Source organism: Lutjanus erythropterus, chromosome 7, assembly GCF_056507025.1.
Source record: "Lutjanus erythropterus isolate fLutEry1 chromosome 7, fLutEry1.hap2, whole genome shotgun sequence".
Lineage (NCBI taxonomy): Eukaryota > Metazoa > Chordata > Actinopteri > Lutjaniformes > Lutjanidae > Lutjanus > Lutjanus erythropterus.
In genome coordinates this window covers 37,720,993-37,740,144 of record NC_139323.1, presented here as the reverse complement: position 1 = coordinate 37,740,144, position 19,152 = coordinate 37,720,993, and the positions used below count along the sequence as shown (strand labels likewise).

Below are 19,152 nucleotides of genomic sequence, written 5' to 3'. Positions count from 1 at the left end.
TGGTTAACAAATACAAATAAGACACAGAGCTTTTCCTGTACCAGAATGATAATGTCTTCAGCCACACCTATCCCCAGCACTGGCTCAAATGAAGTGTGGAGATCTGGCTATAAGAGACTAAATGTGGAATAACATGACTGAACTGCCCAGCACCATGTCCTCAACCCTATTCAGCACTTTGAAATGAATGAGAGTGACTATAAACCAGGTCTTATCCCCAAACATCACCAAATCCCTATAGCTAGATTCTCTTGTGGAAAGCCTTCACATGTGATTACTAACATCCATGGTTTTGGAAAGAAATGTTCAGCAATCACATATGGTTTATATTTTGGCCACATAGTGTAAATTTAAAAGTCCCATGTGTGAAATTACAACTCCAAACTGACTTTGGGCACTCCACATGCACATTTCCACAAGGGACAATGTAATGCATGCTACCCAGTATTCAATAATCTACATTGTTTTCATTTATGTGATTCAAAGTAGCCCACACTCCATACAAATGAGACCACAAATGATGCAATTTGAGAAAGTATCTCCCAAGCTAATTTAGCCAGCTTTGCAGCTAAGTGAGCAACATCAGTTCCCTCCCAGGGTTAAGTTTTTGTATTGAGAATGTGCTGGACTAAGAAGGACAGGAGAAAAGCCAGGGAAGGGGGGAGAAAACCCACATTTGAGGGGCTGGTGAACATGCAAAAAGGTGTCAAAATAACGGCTGCATGCTCCTAAGGCATCCCGTTCATTTCTGACAAAACAAACAGATGTCACATGTGTACTAAACATACCACTCCAAAGCCACAAAGTCTTTTAACTCTCCGAGTTCAAAGATGATGATCTAGAGCTTAGGTACTTTTAGTTTAGTTTTCATGTCTGAGAGTGTTTGTTTTCAGAGTCTGGGCAGTTGTTAATTTGTGTTTGAATGGATCTGTAAATTTATACACAATTGCAAATACAGTACAAAAAAGTGTGTTAACATCCAACATCTGGGCTGTATTTACTCATATGGCTCAGATGATGGAAATTGGGCTGGGGATGTAGAAACAGTTTATGTACAAGATGCTATCAGTTCTTCAAGCACATTTCTGTGTGTAAAAAAGGTGATGGAAAACTGTACAATAGATTATAAAAGCAGATTTCTAATTTCAGATATGTATGAAAACTGTCATTGATTTATTTTTACAATTTTAGTCTTGCGTGCAGTCAATATTCCCTGTGTGAGAAAGAGATTCCTCTTGTGTTATGTTTTCTCAAGGATCACAATATAAAATGCCACTATGGAAGTTATGGTTTAAAGACTTTATATATTATTTAGCAAAAAGAATACTTATTTTCATGAGAACCTGGCAAATGTAGTGATCTTAGACATATTAGAAGTGAAAAATCAGTCAATCTTTTTATCTTGTATAAATCTGCTGCTACCATTTGAAACTGTAATTGGGCTAAATAAGACGTGTAAATGCCAGAGGAGTTGTGCAGTGCAGCAGTGGCATGGTTCCAGAGTCATCAAGCTAATAGTTATATTATGTCCAGCATGTTGGAGAATGGCAGCACATTACCTCTTTGTTCAACAACTGATAGAAAATCTATTAAGGGAGCAATAGTTTCATACACCAACAGCCATGAGGGAGGCTTTTAGCTTTACTATTTTTTAAAAGCCAAACCTTATGTATGTCTGTGCTCAGTTTCAGACAGTAAGTGAACCAGCAGGCCTGTGTCTCAGACAGAGCAGCTGGGGAGGTGTGAGAATACTTTAGCTCGCTGCACCACATCAATCTCTTAGAGGCTCTAAGACATTCACACATTCATACACGAGCACATACATGTATCACACTTGCACTCATACATTCACCTGTCATGTTCTATAAATGGCACTATGTTATTATAATGTAATGGATAATGGTTTAAGTTTTACCGTCATAGTGGCCATGATATATAAATAGTAGAATGATACTGGCAATGGTATAAATAACCATGATAATGGCCAATGCACAAACACTGTACTATGGTGCTGATAATGACACACCCTGGCACACTAATGTAACAGTTGCCACAGTATTATGTGTCTTTGTGGGTATTTACAGGAAAGTATTTGCGCCTCATTTAATGTCACTTTCTGTGCAACTGGATCTGGATCCTCCTCATACCATAACGCCTTATTCGTAATTCCTAGATATCCTTTTTCTCTGAAATAATTATATTTAAAATGCAGGGGCATGCCTGGTGAGTGAGTAGTTGATTAAATATTGCTACCATCATTGGTCAGCACCAGAAATACCAGTCTGTTTAACTAATTATTAATATTGTCTTATTTTCTCATTTTACAACACAGGTTAACTGTTGCATCACAGTCACTCGCCATTGTGTGGATACACAAAATACAAACCAGCTAGGTGGAAACTGGGACAAAGATTACATCTAAACCAGAGCAGTTTGGCAGTATTTTAATCCAGAAAATGAAAATGAGGTTGTTTGAGGGTTATGTTACAATAAACTGGCTCACAACAATGCGACCAGAGCAATGCCTATCCACATTCATGTGGATGTTAACCTGCTGGGAGAGCAGGCTTTTTGTGCTAGTACTGCTAACGTTTGCCACACTTAGTTTACTTCCTGAATATTTTCTTACTTTTAGACTAGCTAAGTAGTCTAAATTTACAGTTCTGTTAAATCATCAGGGAAGTTAGTTTCTAGGAACATTGATGGTAAAAAGTTATTTTTAAAAAAACTACAGCTAAATAAATTAATTGAAACTGATTAATTTTAAGGCACATACCATAAACTAAATCTAAACAGTGCAGCTCAGGTCACTTATCAGTATCACTACTTTATACATGTCACATCTACTTATAGACAGTGTAAAACTGTAAGTGTCCAGTGGGGGGAAAAGTTTTCAAGACCACCACCAGCATGGATTTTGATTAGCAGGAACTGGATAAAGATGAAAATAAATCATTGGACTGAACAAACAATTTTAAGGATAACCTGGGAAGATAAACATTCTTAATAAGATAAACAGTCTTTATAAAGCATAAGACAACAAGTCTACGAGCATTTCAGACTATGAAGAAAGTAATGGGACGGACCACAGCATACAAAAAGACAGAGGCGAGAAGGTGACTGTTTTGGTCTGAACTATCTTCCATCATTTGTTTATGTGGAATCTTCGGTTTGTCTTTTCAGTTTGCTTCACTGTCATCGTGGTACACTATGGGGCCTTCAAGGGGTCCTCTTGATTGTACTGGTTGTGTGTGTGTGTATGTGTTTCTGTCAGAGTGTGTAATCAACTCTACCTTATTGTGTGGTTAGCAAACACAAACAGAGAGAATACCATAAACACTCACCCTTCCTTGGATCGCTACAGTTTATGTTTCCAGTGGGCATGACGCAGTCTTTCATAAGGGTGGCACAAATTAACCTCGTGGAGTTTGAGTCAGACTGGAACACGGCGTCCCCTCAAGTTTCCTGAGAGAGAAAAGGGAAAGAAAGGGTTTTTTTCTTCCAAAATAATCCCTTTTAATAGTATAAAATACAAAGTCAAACATCTGGCTTTACTCTGAATATGTTCTGATTACTTTCTCCGTAGGTAAGCTGTCAATTACATTTTCTGAACCTTCTAATACGAGGTCAGAATATTGATAACACAGGAATAAAAGAAGTAGTTTTCTGCTTGCACAGCAGTGAAACAGTCGATACTGTCACTAGGCTGCTTTTTGGCTTGTCCTGATGTCTAATTAGACTATTAAGGGCCTGTGGAGCAAGTTAAGGTTGGGTGAGTGAGCATGGGCCCTTTTACTTAAAATGCAGTGGCCACAGTGGTTTCCTCAGCCTCTCAGCTTTATTTTTTGCTTACAATTTGGGGTTAGCCACTGGGCCACATAGAGTCATTTAAGTTACCTTACGTTTCTATGAAAGTGCTGTATTTTGAAAAACATTTTGTTTATTGTTGTTAATGTTAGAAATAAGGGCTCCGGAAGCGTTCTTCTTTGGAGGGCTGAGGCTCTACCCAGAACCATTTGCTTCTGAAGAACCCTTTTATGAAGAAAGGGTTCACCAGGGTTCTTTGTAGGACTAGGGGTTCCATTAAAACAAATCTATCAGACTCATTTTATGTTGTAAAACTGGATACTTCAGTCTAGGTGCTTTAAAAATGGTCTTACAAAGTCTTTACATTTTTTGGGGACAGTTTACAACACTTCATAGCATTGTATATGATTCTGAATTGCTGCTGTTGTCAACTTGGCAGAAAAAGTTTAGAGATGAAGCCATACAGAGAACGTGGGACAAAGGCCATGAAGATCAGCAGAGCGAATCTGCCTGAGCGCCCTGCGCTGTCAAACTAGCACCTTGGAGCATTCACTGCATTTGGAGAATGTGAGATGATTGCATTCAGAGGTTTTTATCAACATTGTCTCAGTGGAAGTAAGACAGAGAGAGCCACAGAGAGAGAGATTGGGGCGTTCGCTGGGGTCTGTAACAATCTTCATCTGATTTGTTTTTCCTCCTCACTGCCTCCTCCATCTTTCTCATTGTACCTTTTCTGTCTAAGTGAAAATGTGAGCAGACTCAGATCATCAGGTTGCTAGGCAACACTGGCAGTGTGCAGGCACGTAACGTTGGGTTTTTGGGTCTCATTTTGGTTCTTCTTCCCATCTCCTTCCTGCTGGTCCTGTACCTTCCTTTCATCTTCCTGATCCTCTGCCTTCTTTTTTTCTCTTCCTTTGTCCTTTCTTTTACCCCATTTCTTCTCCCTCTTCTCTGTCTGTTTGACTGCACAGTGGAGATTTCTGCGCCTGGGAGACGTGCAGTGCTTCTAGCCAGTAGGAGCAGCAGCAGCCGTGAGCATTTATCAAAGCCGTGCTCCGTAATGACCACTCAGCAGTGGGGAAATTGAGCTGACCCCGAGGCCAAGCTGTTAGAGGGGACTGGTGGGAAGGCCAGCGGGGTCAGGCCATCCTTGTCCCACCCACTTAGTGGGCATTTAGCGCTGAACCATTAGTTTACTGTTTGGAGGCCTCACAGCTATCCCTTGCACAGTACACACACATATGCGCACATACACACCCATACTCACACACAATGTGGACAACAGCCCCTCCGCCTAATCTTCAGCACTTCAATGTTTACCTGACACAAGTTGTAAAAGGAAAAGAGTCAAAGAAACCGAGGGGGTAAACTTTGTTGGCTGCCAGTAAATGCTTAGACTTGGCACTATCAGGAACTATTTCTCTGTTGTTGTACTGAAAGCAGGTCAAGACAATATGGGCAAAGTAAATGTAGCTTAATTTTACATTTTCCCTAAAAGATTTGTTATTTAGTCCCACAAAAAATGACACAAAAATTAGCTGGGATTTACACTGAGATTTGAGGAATGTGTCAGCTGACGTTACACTGCATTGACATGGTGTGGCTGGGCAATATGTACATATTGAGATATATACTGCAGATTGTGGCATAGCTTAGAAATAATGAGATAATTTTTAATTAATATCACTCAGCCCTAGTACGCGGTGCCTTCCTTGCGTGTACATAGCATGTTTGGATGCCTAACAATGTGATTCAACATGAATCATGATGGAACTTTGTGTGTGACAGACTTTCCGATCTTTTCACTGGCTGTTTGAAATCAGACTCTTTAGTCACATCATCACCACTGTCTCACATTCAGTAAACACAGTTTGGTTCACACACAATTAGACATAACTATGCACATCTGTTTAGAGGTAATGTCTAACTATTTAGTCATAGAATAGTTCTTCAATCTGTACCTGACAAAGAGTGTTTGGAACATAAAGTTCCAATAAATATAAATTTAAAATGAATACATTCATTTGTCCTTTATGAAGCAAGGGTAATCGTGAGTAGTATCTCATCTGACCTTTGTTTGTCTCTTCCCAGACACTGTGGAGACATGACAATTGCCAGAGCTTGTAAATGCCGGGAAGCTGCACTGAGACAGATCACTGGCTCTAGTTAGCATTATTTAACTTAGCTATGTCTTCAGGCACTTGCTGACAACAGTCCTGGAGACGCCATGGGGCAAAAATCGCAGGGGAGCCGCACACACAGACAATCAATATGGACGCAGATGGGAAGAGAGGTGGGGGCAGAGGGAAAAAAAAGAGCTGGAATAGTCATTTTCGCTTGAGAGGCGCTCCCTTGAAAGCCATGAAATAAAAACCTGAACTTTAAAATTGATAAGGATTGATTTCGCTGACACGGGATCATAACATACACCCCTTCGGAGACTGGCAGCGTGAGGGCTTACAGATGCCTGATGCATAAAGGAGAATGGGGAGGACGTAAATCTGACTACAGCACAGCAATTAGCCTTTTACTGTGGAAAAGATATGGAGAATCTTTACTGTTTCATCAAATGGCATTAGGCACGCTCTGGGCCTGGAGGTTTCTCTGGGAAGACAAATGCTAGAATAAACTTGTTTGGACAGATGGATTGGATGGAATTCTTCACAAAGTTCACTATTTTCCCTCACAGATCCATATAGATCACTAGCAAATGGTTAGTTCATTATGTGGCTTCTATTAAATGTCACACAGTGTTTGAGCAATAAGTACAGAGACAACCTCACCCTAAATGACATTTTCCACAATGTTTTCAAAGATAAAGTGTGCTGTCAGATACATTTTGAATAAGTTGATCTCAGTGTTTACTGAAAGTGCTGAAAAGTAGCTGAATACATGGGGAAATAACACAGAAGCTGTTTCTAGTCACGTAATGAAAGTAAGGCCTTGCTGTTTTAATGACTATTCATTTGCAAGCCCCTTAATCATGTTATGAATCAGAAATCAACATTGTTTTTAATTGCACAATCACGTATGCTTTAAAAACAAATATTCAGGCTCCAGAATGCAAATTAATTACTATTCAAATGAGCAGCATGCAGCGGAGAACATGATTAGGTTAAAGGAGAAAGAATTTGGTGCTAATTCCCAGTCAGATGAGTGATTGGGAGGAATGAGCAGGGAGGTCTTGATCAAAGCTAACATTGTAAGCTAACATTGTACTGTATGCTGGTGAGCAGATGGTGAGCCATAAATCCTCACCCTGGCTCTGACACATATTAGCATTTAGTTAGCAGCCCACAGCTTGCCAGCCATTTAGGTAATATCTCCATCAGATCACTTTGGAAATGGTGATGGAGTGAGTTGGGGGGATTTTAATGCTTTCCACGACTGTATTGTGCTTAGTTAGACGGAACTCTAGCTGTGCCATGAAGTGTTGCTGTTCGCAGCGGTAGGAGACCGCATGTGTTGACAAATACGCTCATCACTGCCCATTTAACTGCATAAAGCTTTCACTGGCACCAGCAACTTGTGTACCAACATCATTTACTTCAAGTGAATACACAAGGTGCCAATACACTCAACTCAACAGTGTCACAGATTGGCAATACCATTGTTCATTTAAAACGCATGCATGTATTTTCAGAGTTTGAATTTAAGTCACAGGTTACCTAAATGGGCCATTCAGAGCCCACAATGCCCTCACACACATTTTGGTCAAAAATATAGTGAATGCATTTTTAAGGTGTACATGGAAGAGCCAGTGACACAAAAACATCTGACAGAATTTGAGAATGATTTGACCTGGATGTGTAATGTTTACAAGGTCTACATTAATGCTGACAAGATTTATTCTAAATGAGATCGTCACCATTTCAAACCATTAACACCTTCTCTAATGAAATGATTTACATCTGTCGCTGCATCAGGCAGCTGCTGCACCCACAGCTCAAATTCAACCATTGCCAGAGGTCTTCAATCAAATATTGGTATTTGACATCCCTGATTCATGACAAAACTCCTCATCTAGTAAAAACTAAAACATTAATTTAAAGTCATCAGTTGTGTCTGGGAGAGTCCTGACAAAGACTAGGCCAGACAGTTTCTTTACTGCCATACAAAGGTGCCCAAATGACCTGATTTAACGCTACACTTTACCTTGTGAATTTAAAATTTTACAGCAAAGTTTTTCTTTTTCCTCTCTCTTTTGGTTTTCATTTGTCTTCTTTTCATTTATTCTGTTTTTTATGTCCATTACCAGATAATTTTAGGATGTTTAGGAAATGTGTTATTACTGAGGCCAAAAAATGATGACATGAGATGTCCAAAGTAAACATCAGGGGACTCATTAATTAGAATTTTGCTTCTCAATTAATTATTTTATTCAGTGTAGCATCCTGACAGAGACCCATTAAGATATTACTATATTTCTTACATAGATCTTAAAAGTACTTAAATCTATTTCTTACACTGAGTTTGACTTCAAGAGGCAAAGATATTATAATTATGTCCAACAAAATTACAGTTTTGTTTCCTTTGCCTGAAACAGTTTTACTCCTTTAAAAGGTTGTCACAATTTCAATATTAAACCGAAGATCACTCAGAAAGAGCATTCAGTTTCAGTTATCAAAATCAAAGGCAGAATTAGAAAACTGACTGTCCTCTCCACCTCCACCTACTTGCAGCATTCGATACTTGTCCAAAGAAAAAAAACAACACTCCGAAGAATTTGAAAATGTAAATGACAGTTTACAGGGCATAAAACCAATGATCTGTTCGTGAATTTGGAGAATTGTAACACTCTCATTTAGACGTCAAATTACTTGGATACCACCAGCTTCAGTCTGTTAACCCATATTTTGATTTATGGCGACAGACAGACCTCTCCTTTAGTTTATTCTTGGTTTATGAGTTTGGCATTTAAACTAAGGATTGCGCTATCTGATCTAGAAACAAATAAAAAATATATATTTATTTTGTTAATCACTGTTTACTGTTAAAACGTTTAAATATTATAAGAATATGACTGAGTGTGTGCGGTTATTTGCATGCGTGCATTATAACAACACACAGAAATGTTGTAAACTCACTTAGTGACGCTCAAACACTGACAGACAGAGTGAATGACTCCTGCTGCACGGATTGGGTTGCAGTCCGTGAGCTGATAGTGAAAGGGCAGCAGTGAGAAAGTGTGAGACAGAAAGTGCAAACTGTGTGTGTGTGTATAAGTGTGCATGTGTGTGGGGTTAATTGTGGTTCAACTGCGAGGAACAGCTGAGAGAGCTCATATATGGCACAGAGGAACAAGCATGGTGACAGGCAACTTGACAACACAACCTGTTTTATGGTGACAAGTGTGAGAGTGTGTGCGTGTGTGTGTGTGTGTGTGTGTGTGTGTGTGTGTGTGTAGCTGAGAGGGTGACCAGGGGCAGAAGAAAGTGTGAGAAAGAAAGAGTGAAGAGTGTGCTAAAGAAAGGCAGGTGAGCAGTGAAGTGCCTGTCTGCCCACCCAACATGTTCACACGCCTCCTTTAAGAATAGCAAACAGTCTTGGTAAGCGGTTTCTACACCAGGGGTGCTGATGGAGAGGATTGTGTAACTCTGTGTGTGTGTGTGTGTGTGTGTGTGTGTGTGTGTGTGTGTGTGTGTGAGAGAGAGAGAGAGAGAGAGAGAGAGCAAGTTAGAGAAACCGAACTGAAGAAAGGCAAAGACGATCGACTATCCTTCACCTGTCACCCAACAGGAAGGGATCTGAGAAAGATCATACACTGTTTCCTGTTACCCATGAGGCTTAGCACGGACGACAGCAGTCAAGGTGCAGTATATTTTACACCAGATTGCAAAATAAGTATTTGCCTGGCTTTGTGTGTGGTTCTGCCGGGGCTGCAGCTGTGTGTGTGTGTGTGCGTGTGCTGTGTGTATTCTTGATGCATAAGCACAGGGTTCAAATCATCAAAGCAGCTCTCCTCAGCTCAGTTTTCAGTGAGCAGCTAAAGGTTAGACTTATGTGTTGCTACTTACAGTAACACACCGAGACTCCTTTACACCATATCATTACCACTACAGAACTCACTTGTCAATCACGCCAATCCAGTGAAGTGGGTCATTTCAAAAAGAGACACACACACACACCATTTGAAAAAGCTGTTCCTGAAGTGCAGTAGCAAAGTGTTTGAAGCCAGCACCTAAATATATTTAATATAGATAAGTTCTACAAATTTTTTGTAGCGAGACAAAATATTTTAGGGCGGCATCTAACAATTCTTTTCATTATCAATTAATCTGTCGATTATTTTCTAAATTAACTGATACATTGTTTGGTCCATAAAATATCAGAAAGTGGTGAAAAGTGTTGTTTACTGTTTCCCAAAGTCCGAGACAATGTCCTCAAAAGTCTTGCTTTATCCACAGTTTTCAGTTTTCTGTAATAGAGAAGTTAAAAAAAACAACAACAACAAAAAAAACAGAAAATATTAACACTTGAGGTGAAATAAGACAATTTGGACATTTTTTGCTTAAAAAATGACTTAAAACAATTAATCAATTATCACAATAGTTGCTAATTAATGTAATAGTTGATTAATGATTGATTAATTAATTAATCATTTGCATCTCTAAATATTTTGAAAGCATTTTCTCTAATATTTGTAAAGAACAAAGCTTGTGCTAATTCAAGCGTGTGCCTCTTTTTGATTTTCAGAAACCAAGACAGCAAAGATTTTTTTCCCTCTTTAATTTTTTTACTAAAACAAAATCACATTATCCATCTGATCTTGTCCATTCTGCTGACCTTTATTCTGTCATCTTTAAAGAAGAATGTCGCTTCTTTGCACGTTCTCAAATATGAGAATTCAATGGTGTTCTTTGTCTTATATGATAGTCGTTGAAATATTCTGGGGCTTTGGACTTTTAATTGGTCAAAACCAATGCTATAATCTACAATGAAAATAACTGTTAGTTGCAGCCATTAAGTTTAAGCTTCAGTATATCTCTAATACATATTATTTATGTTCTATATAAAGTTGCTTGGCCAGGATGAGTCCTGTAGAAAAGGTTTTGAATCTCTTCTGGTTAAATGAAGTTGTAAATATTTTACCACCCAACTTGAAGAAATGAGCTCTAACCCTGAAGCCTGCACTTGTTAAAAACAACTTGTAGTCATGTAATGTGTTTGGACCAGAAATAGGCCTGTGACCCATCCTGGGGTCACCAGCCATAGTTTAAGAAATGCTGACTGTCAATGAGTTTAAGCCCTTTTTAGCTCTCATTCATGTAGCAGGAGTCTTCACTGTGATATAAGTGTCTGCTTCTGCAGTCCTGTGTGTTCTCAATGACGTGAAACATATTATAGGATTATTCTTGAATTACTGTAACATGAATACACTGCAAGTCCTTCACTGTAGTGCTCAACCATAGATAATTTGCTTTTTGTAGTGCATTGCCTAAGCTCTGTATTGATTAAGCACTAATGCAATACTAATATGTATTTATTTGGGCAGTGTACAAGCTAATGAACTGGAATATAGCAATTGTAAAGAGTTAATAAATTTCTGTTTCAAGTATTAATCCTCATTTTCCAGCTAAGAAATAATCAAGATATTTTTGTTACATAATAATAAGAACTGTATTCTTATCACTGTTAGCATTTCAAGCATGATTGAGATTCAAACAGGCAAAGTATCCTGTTAAGATCTATTTTCAGGTTATAGTTTAAATCAAGAAGCGTGCACCCACTGCCACCCAAACAGAGGTCAAATCAAATGTCATATGAATAAATTCTGATGATATGTAGTATTCAAAGTACTTGTATTTTTTATTCTCTCTAATACTTCAACACTATGTGGGAACTTGTTTTTCATCAAATAGTGATGAACTAACGAACTGGAATATAGCAATTGTACAGAGTTAAGAAATTACTGTTGCAAGTAGTACTACTAATTTTCCAGCTAAGAAATAGATAGATAGAGATAGAAAGATATTTTTGCTACATAATTAATAAATCTGCATTTTTATCACAGTTAGCATGTCTTGCATGATCAAGATTCAAACAGGCAAGGTATCCTCTTAAGGTTTATTTTCAGGTGGAAGCACTCGCTGCCACCCAAACAGAGGTCACATTAAATGTCATATGAAATAATTCTGATGACGGGAATCATATCTAGGATTTAAAGTCCTCACATTTTTTATTCTCTCTAATCTTTCAAAACTATTTGGGAACTTGTTGCTCATCAAATAGTTTACATTGACTGCTCATTGGAAAGATAGAGTGACAAGAAAGACGTGCAGCAACTGCCACGGCCTGAATTCAAACCGACATCATTGTGGTATGCATCTCAGCATGCTGAGCCACCAGGACGCCAGATCTGGGCTTTGAAGCCATCGCGGGATCCCTGAGGCCAACAGCAGCAGTAGCCGTGGGGGTATCAAATGTGTTAGCGCTGCCCCACTAATAAGATAAGTGGGCTAATGCTAGCACTAGAGGTTTGCCACTCATCTCAATCTGTCGTGTTTAACAGTCTCTGAGGAATAGCTCTCAAATTTAAATGCTGGACGGCTGTTGATGGAGTGGAGAAGTATAGTGTGTGTCTGTGTGCGACTGGTGCAGAGCAGTGCGAGTATGTGTGTTTGGGTATGTCTGTGTGGGGAGTGAGCTGGGTGGAAGCAATGTAAGACGCTGGCTAAGTCTTATGGAACATCAGTTGACACTAGAAAAATACAGCTGCCGATAAATCTCCGACAACAGCCCCAGACTCAAGTTTCGCTCCATGATTTATCGGAGTTGTTCCTTTTAGACTTGCCATTTGGAAGCCACAATCTCTGTAGGTCATTTGTACAACTAACTTTTAAACTTAATACTACACAAAGCACAAATGTGGTAAGAAGGAAACTTGGCCTTTCCAAAGACAAAAAAAGCAGGACATAATTTATCTGTTCTTTCTCTTTTTTATCCATCTAAAGCCTTTATTTGTTTCACTCTAAAAACTGACTCACATAATGAGTGATTCAGTTTGGATGTTTATATTTAAACACTGATGTACCCAACACTTGCTCTCAAAATGTCAAGTGTCTGTTTGAAAACTGGGCTTAATTGGAATATGTGTATTTTAAGGTGAAAGCTATTACTCTCATTCAGTCTCTATTGATCTGCAGTTCTAGCAATGATAAGATCTGCAAAATGTTTATTAGACTGAGAGGGGCTTGTTGAGACATAATGCCTGTTTTATCTGATAAACACAATCATTTAACAAAAGAAAACACTTTTAAGTCTCTTAATGGTTCAGTGTGATATTCACATAATGATATTATATGGGTTTTAATCTGTCCCATGAGGATTGTTAGATGTCAACAAATGTCCCCATAAAAACAATGAATTGTTAACTCATTGTTCATTATTGTTTCTTGTGTTCAGATAACTAAAATTACATCATTATTTATTGGAACGTTTAAAAAAAATCTTCAGCACACCCAACAACCTGACCGCAACTAAATTTGGACAAAATTTTGTAATAGAAATTTATAATACAAGCCTGAGACTCTGAGCATAATTCACCTTTGTTGCCCGCATTGTGACACCAAACTACACGTCAATGCATCATTACTCTAATTATATTCACTGCGTTCTTCCATTACGCCATTCACCACACAACTATCTTCACAGGCTAACAACAGGTGTTTGTAATCAAATAATGTGTGTGACATCAACTATAAATTAAACACAGACCCTTCTGGTCCTATTTTTGATTATAGCTAATTCAATACAATAAAAACCTAAAGATTTAGCCTGTAATTTACAAGCAACAGTATATTTTACTACTGATAGTTTATTTTGCTCTTCGTCAAAGATTTTACAATATTTTTTGATATTGTACAATCATAGTTAAATCATGGAGTTTTAAAATATGTTTCGTTAAATGTAAATGGTCATTCAAACCTCAGCCTGTGACTGCGACTTTGAGGAAAAGGCATGTGACATTAAGAGACAAGAGCATCTGAAAACAAAAGTCATCTGAAAAAATATTTTATGAAAATTAGGTATAACCTGGCAAAATATTCACCCAAATGTCAAAACACTTAACAGGTGTCTATGTATAAATATAATAATCTGATAAAAATTTACATTATTTGTGTTAGTCATTACTGTAATTGGCCTTAATCAAATGTTTTTTTCTCTCTGCTATGTTTAGATTTTCGCAAATAAAAAGTGTTGGCATAAATCACTGAAATGGCCTTTAGAGGGCACTGAATTTGATCTAAGCTTTCCCCACCCCGGTTTGTTTGCTAATGGCCATGTGGACAGCACACACTCTTAACACATTCGAATTCCCCCCATTGCCCCCTCGCCTCCCGTCTCTGCACTGAGACAACCTGGAAACCACCGTCCAAGACTGAGGAAGCTGGCACTCCATAGTAAGCACCTCAATTACAAATGTTATCAATCCTAGGCAAAGAGAGAGCTTAGCACTTGTGTCTGTTTTTCTCATCAGCAGTGGTGGGCTAGCAGCTCGAGGACAGGAGAGAAGGAGTCAAGAGAGACGGGGACAGCAGTTTGTTCATATGTGTGCTCTTATGTGAGTGTGAGTGTACGTGTCTATCCTCTCAAACTCGACCCCCCCGCCCTCCCTTAAATATCCTGTCGCCTTCGGTGTTTCTTTCTTGCTGTTCGTCAGTATCTTGACTCCATGCCCTCCGCAAAACCTTAAGAACCCAATCGTCTCAAATTCAGCCCACTGAAATAATTAAGGGGTTGCATGCCGCCAAAAATAAGGGTGTGTATTTTTGAAGTGGGGAGGGGACAAGTGTTTGGAGTCTCGGGATGCCAGGATGCCTCCGGCTGGGTTCAACTTGTTAGGAAAACTGGGTATTGCCTTACACTTCCGTTGACATGACTGCAGTATCAGTGGTGGTTGGGGGGTGCGTTAGGTGTCAGCCACCCCTTGGCTGACTCCCCCGAGGATGCATGTTTACGGAGGTGTTCTCACAAACATTTGCCCAGTGCAGCGCGACAGACAGGCCCCATGGGCATGAAGAGATGTTTACAGTTATCTTGTGCTTTGTACGTCACCACGAGCACTACACATGATGCATTTTGAGGCAGTATATTAATTATTACAACAATTCCAACTAATACAATACTCAATTTTGACTCATCGTAGGACTCAAACTGGGCTCTTGAGAACAGAAACTTTTCTGGCAACACTGCATTTTTTGCCAGAACCCTCCACACTGGCACCCAAATGCATCAAATCTGCATGTCCACATCAAATATACCCTACTGATTTACTGCACCCATCAAAAGCGCACAGATATTAGGCTTACTATCAGGTCTGCCCTTAAAATGTAAAGTAGAGCTGAAATGGTAAGATTTCATATCATGATTACAACCACCAAAATGATCACCGTTATTAGTATTATAGTGGTATTGTTAAAATGTGCTGAAAATGTTCAAAATGTATTGACAAACAAACTGAAATAATGTCACCATGTTTTATATCGCAAACCTCTCAACAAATTGTGAAATTGTGAATTTGAAATAATATTATGTCCTTTGCAAAGTCAGTGTTTTCAGTGGTGCAAAACAAACTGATGTTGCTACTGTGTCTGGGAGACTGTGGCTAAATCTGGTTGATGCTGGACAGTATTTACAATGGATTTTACAAAGCACTTTAATCAAATACAGTTTTAATAACAATTACAATTTGAAATAGTGATACTGTACTTTGCATTGGGAACTTTTTATGGTTTATTGTGAAACTATTGCCCTGTCTTGATATACCAGGCTATATCACATATACTAGCTGATAAATATTGGCTATAATAGTATCTGATTTTCGAGGCATTTAATTTGAATTCCTAAGCAAAATGCTCTATAAAATCCAAAGCATATTTGTGAAGTGTTTTGATATACTTTACTTGAAAAACTAAATTATTGAACATTTGAAGAGTTTACTGTTCTTTTTTTGTTGTAACAGAGATGTCAGTTAGATTCAGTTAGATCAGGGCTGTTGAATATTAAATCATCCATCTTTGTTCACTGCCTCTTTGCCTTTCTCACCCTCTAGTGTGCATGAACTGCAGATTATATGAACTTCTTTTTAAAATACAAAAAATGTGATATTATCAGTTATCTTATCAATATCGGCCATAAGAAGAAGGCTGAAAAAATTCTTTTTGTGCAATCCCGTCTGGTTGTTTAATCTACAGCAATACATCAATCTATAAAATCATCATATGTTTGCACTATTTAAGAATTTACACTAGGTTATTTGAGACAAAACGTGTATATCCAGATATCATACATCGCAGTATAGACTAAAAATATCATAATATTATTTATAAGCTATATCACTCTTTCCTATCACAGTAAAGTATGATCGCCTCCATTGTAATATAAAAAGGCCAAAACCTGACACAGATGTACGAACCGAAACATACACAGACATAATGAAACATGCTACACATAAACCAGTTTTCATGTTCACTACCAGAGATGGACAGTGAACACATACATATCGTATACACACACACACACACACACACACACACACACACACACACACACACACAATTCATAAGCATGCAGACTGGGGAGCAGGCGTCCTTTTGTTGGAGGGAGAATGGGAAGTGTGAAGGACGTGACGAGGGAGATAAGTGTCCTCCAGGGCCCTGAGGTTACCCTAATGGTGTCATACATCACCCCTCACAAAGCCATGCAGAGCAAAGTTGTCAATGCATGAATGCTGCACTATTACTATCGGCCATTTTAATCATGGCACCTGTCACTGCGCTAATCAACACCATAACTTCACACTGGAAATCACTCAGAAAAACTCTCACATGCTGCTGTGTACCAGGAACTGTATACAACACAGGTAGTAAGTTATGCAGAGGGGTCTGCTGGCTGGATGGCAGGGCGCCGTGCTGAGGGGTTGTGACTTTGTAGTGCATCATTGCCCTTGTTTAATGGAGGCTTGGCTTTTCCTAAGCAGTTGTTGTGACAATGCTAAATGCCGCTTTTATGAACGTGCTAAAAGGGTTTTCCCCCACTGTCAACACCCCCCCCAGCAGACACACAAACAGCCTGTCCAGTGTGGCTTACTGGACACACACACACTGAAAAACAAATAGTTCTCAGCAGTCATCATCTGTTTCCTGCCTGTCCACACTGATACAGATTCAAACATGAATCATGCCTGCATTTGGCCCCTCATCTAAACTGGAAGCTTATATCTCATGTTACTTTGAAAATGCTCCCAAGCAGAAAACAGAGGTTTAAAATAAATTGTCAAATTTTCAAAGTTATTCAACTTTGTCGACTTCAACTTTCCAGGTGATAATTCATTTTGTATAGATCACAAAATGCAGGCATGTTATTAACATATCAGATACATAAATGGCTGCACTCTTAATACAGATTCCCATGATCACAGTCTAGGCTCAACAATAAGGACTGACTCAGGCTAGCAAATCTAGCAACTCACTTGCACGACAGTAGAAAGGAATAAAACAATTTTGCTAATCAATTAATCTTTAAATACTGTTTTTAGCGTCCAGATACGGAGATTTCCTGCTCTTCTTCATTTATTATCTGACCAATGAAAGAAGAAGAAGAAGCACAGCACACAATCATGATGTCAAACTGCTGCATCTGGGTAGAGCCACACAATGTGAACCAGACAACCAAACATCACTGGTGTGGATGTTTTTTTTATAGTTTCAGGGGTAGACATCACAACATGTTTTAAGAATTTTAGTCAGGATTTTTGATATACTTTACAAGGAAAAACAAATGACTGTTTGAAGAGTCAGACCCGTTCGTTGTATTTGTTGTAATAGTGATGTCAGGTAGATTTGATTCGGTCAGAGCTATGAAATATGAAATCATCCATCTTTGCTAGCTAACTAAATCTTAGCCATTCTCACTCTCAGTTGTGTATAAACTACAGGATATATGAACTTCTTCTTAATACAAAAAAAAGTGCAGTTTCTCTTATGGGCATTGGCCAAGATAAAGAGGAATCATCAAAAACAAAACAAACAAAAAACACTGCTTTTGCTTGTAAACATGTTAAAATACAAACCAAGGCAAGGAGGAGATAAAACAAAGAGAAAAACACATAAAGAAAAAATAACTCAGCAGGATTTCACTTGTAGTTTGGCAACATGAGTATGTATAGACACAAAAAACAAACAAACAAACAAGTAAACTGTATTTCTGAATGGGGTTTTTTACCCCACACGGTGCAACATAGCTAGCTAACATCTAGCCAGATAGCTTTTAAGCTAGCGTTAACGTTAGCAACATAACTACGTCCGTGGGGGAAATGACCTGAATGTTGCTTTCTGACATGTTTACGTACACCACGCTGTTCTACACATTATATTTACAAAGTTGACCAAACTTACCAGAATTGCTGTTGTCAAATCCAAAGACTCCGATCTAGGTTACTGGCAACACCTGAAGTTAAGTTACAGTTGGTCACATTAAATCCAAAGACTTCTGTCGACGGTTACAAACGTTTCTGCCGTTACCTGCCAGACCAGACCGACAAACTGACCACAAAATGAACGCACACTCTTGAAACTTGTTGACTCGCCTGGCCAGCATTAACGATTAAATACCAAAAACATAACGTTTTACTTTCTGACTTGTCCTGTAACTTAACAGTGCAGGTGTAGCCACGGGGTGTTAAAGGGTCAGTTCACCCAAATCACAAAGACAACATCTTTTTTTGTGTGTGCTTTTTTTTTGTTTTTTTATTGAATTTGTCACATGGAAATCTTACACAAAGTATAATAAACAAGGGTTTTCATACCAACAAACCAGATTAACACAATACTATATACAATTCACCATGGCATTGCAAAGAAGCAGGGGGTCATCATTGAGTGAAATGATGGGCTGTTTAGGAATCGGGAACCTTTCTTTTAAATCATGGCTTAAGTGTGTCTTATCTATTTTTATTTTCTATTTAAACCGTTTTAATTGTATTGAAATGTGTTTTTATATTGCTTAATGTTATTTTTGCGTTTTGTATTCATGTCTTTTGTGCTATACAGATAAATTTGCCTTGCCTAGTCTTTAGAGCTATAAAACTATATTATAATTTCAGCAAAACAGCATAATCATACAATAAGCTAAAAGTGATTTGTTCCTTGGCTGTAATTTCCTAAGCTGTTGAAATGTTGTCAAAAATGGAAAGTGTTGTACGTGATGATTGATTTTGCCTCCTCTGGTGGCATCATGTCAGTCGCCGCTGTGTCTGTATCTTCTTTCACACTGAAACACTGTGTAGATATGGGTCCCAAAATAAGACGGATATGTTGCTCGAGACCAAAGCAAGCAAGAGTT

General features: G+C 38.5%; 1 long non-coding RNA gene across 2 annotated transcripts in view; it reads right to left on the bottom strand.

Moving 5' to 3' along the window:
* Positions 1-18,289, bottom strand: part of LOC146324366 (uncharacterized) — a 105,421-nt gene extending 87,132 nt beyond the window's left edge. For both annotated transcript variants that reach the window (XR_014771228.1, XR_014771229.1), the window contains exons 1-3: positions 18,207-18,289; positions 10,164-10,225; positions 3,345-3,465 (exon numbers count right to left, since the gene is read on the bottom strand). This is a non-coding gene — a long non-coding RNA (uncharacterized LOC146324366). The remainder of the gene's footprint in view (positions 1-3,344; positions 3,466-10,163; positions 10,226-18,206) is intronic.
* Between the last annotated feature and the right edge of the window lie 863 nt (positions 18,290-19,152).